This window comes from Limulus polyphemus, unplaced genomic scaffold, assembly GCF_000517525.1.
Source record: "Limulus polyphemus unplaced genomic scaffold, Limulus_polyphemus-2.1.2 Scaffold1546, whole genome shotgun sequence".
Lineage (NCBI taxonomy): Eukaryota > Metazoa > Arthropoda > Merostomata > Xiphosura > Limulidae > Limulus > Limulus polyphemus.
In genome coordinates, this window is record NW_013667156.1 from 163,744 (window position 1) to 170,688 (window position 6,945).

Below are 6,945 nucleotides of genomic sequence, written 5' to 3' on the forward strand. Positions count from 1 at the left end.
TAGGTCACGATTATACAACAACCATCAGGAGATACAGTTTGGATTAAACCACTCACCGAATCCCGAATAACGACTAGGTCACGATTATACAGCACCCTTCAGGAGATACGGTTTGGATTAAACCACTCACTCCAATCCAAAGTAACGACTAGGTCACAATTATACAACAACCATCAGGAGATACGGTTTGGATTAAACCACTCACCGAAGCCCGAATGACGACTAGGTCACGATTATACAACACCCTTCAGGAGATACAGTTTGGATTAAACCACGCACACGAATCCAAAGTAACGACTAGGTCACGATTATACAGCAACCATCAGGAGATACGGTTTGGTTTAACTACTCACCCGAACCCCAAGTAACACCTGGTCACGATTACAACAGCTCATAATGAAATACGATTTGCAATAAGCAACTCACATGACTGTTAAGTATTGATAACGTCACATCAACTAAGACGTGGTAATCTCCTATGTGAATCTTTTCATGGATTCAAAGATTAGGTTGCGATTATAACAGTTCATGACGAGATACGATTTGCAATAAGCAACTCACATGACTCTCAACTAATGATTAGGTTACATCAACCAAGACGTGGCAATTTCCTCTGTTAATATTTCCATGGATTCAACAAATTTATACATTTGAGACTTACATGTCCAATGTTAAGAAAAAACAGTAAAACTGCGGTTTACAACATACTGCCAGTATATGAATAACAGATTTTTACAAGTTCTGATGGGCTGAAGACTTTGAAAATCAGTGTAGTAAGTTGTTAACTATTGTTTGTTAAATAAATATCAACTGTAACTGCTTTACTTATTACGCGGTACAGTTTATGTTAAATGACAACTAACGATGCCTGTTGAAATTTTAAAAAGTTCGTTCTATGTTAAATAAAATGCAAAACGTTGTAATTATAACACACGGTGTATTTTCTGTTTAATAAACGGAAATTTAATGTGAACGATGCCAATTGTGATATGTCATGACTTTATAGCTCTTCAAAGCTTAGTATAAGCCAACAGTACTGGAGTCATAGAAATTGAATGATTCAGCCAACACATATATCTTCATATTAGCTAAGAAACAACTATTTTTGTTGTCGATCTTCGTCTATTACTGTACAAATACTCAAAAGCTAAGAGACAGGTTTAATTGCCCCCCCCCCCTCCAATGCTCCAAACGGAACTTCAAAAAGAGAGAAAAAATAACGTATGACTGAATTTTATAAGAAAGGGGGAAAAACAGAGGTGCTTGTGGTTTGGTACATTGATTTCATAATCAACGCCAAATGGATGAAAGACAACGCCTACGGGGAAAAAAAAGATAAAGGGAGAAAGAGATTGAGATTCGGCTTAATAATATACGTATCCTCGAATACATACGTTCAGAAAAAAGGCAGAAAAAGAAGAAAATGTAATTGCAAATTAAAGATATTTTCCACATATTCCTTCTTTCTTTCCAGTTCATTATAAAGTTCCACTAGGTCATTTTAAAGGCTTTAGTACATGATAATGTTGAACGTGTAGAGTACATTTTCCTACGTTGGCGTATATAATGAAGCATTCAAGGTATATAACAGAAAAACATAACTTCACAACAAATCACACAACTAACTTAATGAATAAGAGAAAGACAAACGTTTAAAGGTTTACTATCTTTTAGTTTTACAGTTACAGGTTATATAAAATTACTTGTACTTTATTAAAATGTGAAACTGTTATTAATCTTTTCAAGATGAGTTAGTATATAACATCAGCATAAATAAGGTTTTGGATGTTGTTTAAACGATGACAGTTTTTTTTAACACAGATTACTATATATGTGTGGGTTTGTGGGTTTCAAACGTAAAGAAAAAAATAAAAATAATTCATATAGAAGAAGTCGAATTTAGGAAAGATAGCAGAAAATGTATCTTTTGATTTCGATTCGTTTGTATCTATGGTATTTATCATGAATATGGTTTGAACACGATTGCTATATCTATCGTCTAAAAATCCTGATATTTTAATTCCTGGATTTAGTAAAGATTTAGCTTTAGAAGGATAAATTTAGTTTGAAACACTGTTACACTGACTTAACAGTTGTCGGGCCATGAGATGGGAATTAGCGTTGCACATACCTGAGCATTTCTAGCAAGAGGGAATGTTGAACGTCAAACATTTGATTTGGCTTCCACGATGTTTTAAGCTGATTAAGTAAATAATTTGGATGACTGCTTTGTTATCTCGAACGCTCATTTTGGTATAACTGATTTTTTTAAATAAATTTTTGTGTGGTATTCATCTGAATTTCAAAATTGACTAAAGAAAATGAGAATTACAAAGTCAAAGGTTCCAAAGTTTATCTTGATTTGTTCTAGTTATAATCAAGAATATTTTGAATAAAAATACCAATTACATTAATTCAAAAGTTGAGGGTATTTTAAAGACTAAAATATTAAAAGGAGACATGAGAGGGTTCGTTAGAACTCAAGTATTATTTCTCGAATTCTCATTATCCTATTGGAATCACAGAGAAAAAGTTCTGGTATTGCCAAATGTAAATTTTTGAATCTTGAAAAGTCCTCCATAAGTTTGTGAAGTTACTCCTTTGGTTGCCATTCACTTCGATGCTACATTCAAAGTCATATTGATCAACTTACTGACAACAAACCAAGAAATGTTTTGCTAATTGTAAAATTGTTATTTTGGTAAAATAATTGAAGAGTTTATTTAGATTACTTTCTAATTCTTGATGTAAAACTGAGAATTCAAATACATTTATTTTGTCAAAATTAGACAGATGTGTAAATAGATAAACAGATTTTTATGACCATTGACCTATTAGAGGTGTCCTTTTTTACATAACTTTTAAATTTATTTTTTCTTGTTCAAGAATGAACAACTATCATATTATAACCACTGCTTTAGTTCTGATCCTCGTAAACTCTTGTTAGTTTTAAAGGAGCCCTATTCCATAATTTTGGGTTTGTTTGTTTTTTGTAAAATCAACAGACGGACACTTTTCTGTTTGTTTATTTTAGAGCAAAGCCACATTGGACTATCTGTTGTGTCCACCGCAGAGAATCAAACCCCGGATTTTAGCGTTGTAAGTTCGTAAACTTTTTATAGAAAGTTTTAAAGTTTCCCTTAATACCTAATTTGAAAGGTACAATGAATATTTGTGTAAAAGTCATATAACTGCGACCTTGATTTTGACTCCTTTTTCATAAGTTTTTAATGGGAGAAATTAAGTACATGTTGTGGAACTTTAAATAGTAATTTACAAATTATTTTTTGTCTACTGAGATTTTTTAAATCATTATCTTCTTCCGATTAAAGCAAGCTGCCAATCTAGATTAGAATAAATATAAATAAAATCCGATAATGAAAATAGTTACTCCATGTTTGAAAGTTTTGTTAACTTTTGTACTTTATATTTATCATGTTTTAATTACATATACACCCACATGTATATATATTTACTCTTCTGACTTTTCTTCCTTACAGCTTTTTTTTCCTAGTACCTAGTATAAAATTGTCAGATTACTGAACAGTTAGTACTAAGTCACCCGTATAATTTTTGGACTGACTACAGTATTTGGTCTTATCAACCTGTATGACAAACTGGCTAAATTAGCCAGATTAGTCCCTAATTTTGAACTGCCGTTAGGAAGTTAGCGGAAATGAAAGAATCGATTTTTACTTTTATAACGCACCCACAGCTGAAAGTGAAGAGCATATTCAGCGGTATATCATAGACTGGAACACTGGACCTTCTGATAAGCAGCCCGGCACAAATTTACTACTGATATATATACACACATATGTATTTAACCTCTGGGTTAACAGCTACAATAAAGACAGTTTGTATTTAAGGAATGTGCAAGTGCGTTTTGTACATCTTCCAGCAAACATCTTTAAACTTTAGAATTCAACTGACAATTCTAAGACAGTAGAAGGTTTCAAGATGATCTGACGAATAATTTCTAAGGCATATATACAGAGCTAGTGTAGGTAGACAGTAACAAGAAATAAACATGCTTACAAAAATAAGTGAAAACTACACGTACTTTTAAGCTCTACGATGCAGGTGTTTTTTTTAATAACTCATCATATACCTGAAGAATGAATTTGTTCCATTTGAACCGTGTATAGCATGCAAACTTCAAGCAATCGCGTTATACTCTATAGACTTAATTACCAGTAGCACAATACAGCTTACACGCAAGAAAATATCATGTTTGATCAATAGCTGAAGTGAGGCTTGATTAAGGCCAAGCTTTTATGGGACTTGATTTTTCCTTTTTTTTAAATTTACTTCTGTCACAGTTTTCCTTAGATTCTATACAGCTCGTTTGTCTAAACTGAAGTTTATTATTTTGGATGTTTTCAAGAGGAAACGTTGAAAATGGTTGTTTACACGAGTGGTGACTATCAAAGTTATTTTAGCATAAGCATGATGGTTGGAACGATGTAAAATGTAGTAGTGTTGACAAATACGTTGTCTTCATAGTATAATAATTAATACAAAGTTACTGTATTCAGTAAAATAAACATGATTACTTTGTTTTACAGGACTAACTAGTTAATTTACGGCAGATTTCATAGCAACTATGGATTTTATATAGTAATCATACAAACACAAAATATTATGTACGGTGTTCTAAGATCACACTTGTCACTTTCTCACTGAAATTCACCTAAGTTAGTTTTATAGTTGACAACTTTGATTGGGCAAAGCAAGTAATTCTTCGGTATATATATATTTAAAACATGACAGAAAATACATAACTTAAACCTCAAAGTTTCTTTATAAATTCTTAATGTTTCAGTTTAAAACGTATATACTGAAGAAATGAGCAAAATACCATTTGTATCTCAAAAGAAACAACTTTTAACAAACTTCACACACTACTTTATACTGTAATATGAAAACATACAGCATCAACGATGGTGCTTGTAAAAATATTTAACACTAATAACAAACCTACTCAGAATAAACCAGAACGGTAAGTGATAAAACAAAGTATATTAATCTGTGATAAATACGAATTCACCCATGTGAAACTTGTCGTAATTCATACATTGAAAACTACCGTTGGTTAACACTACAAAAGAAACGAAAGGAGAGAAACTACATTTCATGTTAACGTACGTAACCAATTATACAACTGATCTTATAATGCATGTTTCTAAGACAGTTCTAACTTTATCTGATTTTACAGCTAGTGTGCCCTCAGTTACCTATTAAAATTCTTCCCGCACTTTCTTTACAAGCATTAGTGAACAAGTTTACAATTTGGACGTCGAACTCAGATTTTACTTTAATGATTTACATTAAGGTTTTGTTACCATTATAACGTATTTAAATAAATAAACACATGCTCTAGCCCATCCTAAACATTGCGATTTCGAGGCTAAAATGTACGCCACATTTATCGAGATGACAAAGTCCATGTTGAAAGTTCTCACAAGTTTACAAAAGTGTCGCTTTAGTTTAACTTTCTTCAATATTCAAATGGTGTAAAACATAAATAGCTGTTATACATTCATGTTAATACTTACTCAGCATGATCTTCTCAACAAACACACGTATAATTTTCTTATATCATTAAGCACGTGACAACAGTTCCTTTATGACACACACACCATGCTTCTGAAGATATATATGACGATTCGCACAAACAGAAGTTGTTGCACAGTAACAAAAATACTTTCATTAGGAGTTAATTATTGAAGTAAAAACGGTTTCCATAAATCATTAGTTGTCATTTAGTGGAAACAAATACATATAATAAACCGATGCTTCTGACATAATAAAACAAATTATACAATTTCTTCTCTATAGACGTCAAATTTTACATTCCAGTTCACAATAAGCGGGAAAAGTCACAAAAAGTCTTGCTCAGACCTAACGATTTTGTTTAGAACATAATTTGTTCTACACCGTAACGTTCAAATCATAAACGTGATCATACACAATTCAACATTCTCTTTTGCGCAAACTCAAAGGAACCAACTCCTTTTGTTTAAGCATGTACAACACTTATTTCTTCCGGTATGACCAGGCAGTTCCGAAAGTTATTGCTGTGTAAATGAACCTTAAGGGCTAAAGATGCAAGAAACAACTTGGATTCTTCTCCTTTTCGAATTGAGAGATGAGTCTGATTACATTTACGAATTTTAGAGAAACTATAAGTTCGATATACAACAGTTGGCAATTTTCTGCAAGACAAGATTGGGATACAACAACAACAACAACATTCTAACTACACAATTCGCTCTTTAAAAGTCTAAGAGTTAATGACTGAGAGAAAAGTCGATTCTTGCCGGAACGGAAACCGTGTTACTGACACAGTATAAGTTAGATGATCCACCGTTAACAACTACTAATGTTGATCCCGTTTCTTTCACTACCTCTACACAAGTTTGAATAAGTCCGCAGCTTAAAACACGTTATGTAGTGCTAACAGCTGTGAAGTACAGCCTCGTATATTACACCTACACGAAGATACAATTATCAAGATCTTCTCTAAACTGACTAACAGTATCACGAGCCAAACACGAATGTTATTTTTTCGAACGCGAATTAGGTGATATCAACGCGCACAGCACTAGCCCACGATACACATGCAACAAGGAGCGCTCGTTCCCATTCGTTGATCGTGAGTTTAGCTCAAACGACCAAAAATGGTGGCGCTTCAATATTAAGTCAATACTCAGGTGTAAAGTTGTTCTTTTGACATTGTAACTGTTGGACAAATATTAAAACGACATAACAGTAAGTCAAGAAAGCTAATAAAAGATAACTGTAGCTGTTTACTTAGGCATTGAAAGACTAACAAAAATGCATGATAAAATTCACAAATTAAAAAATAGGCACTGAAAGACTAACAGAAATGCATGATAAAATTCGCAAATTAAAAAAAAACAAAAACAAAACAGCAACTAT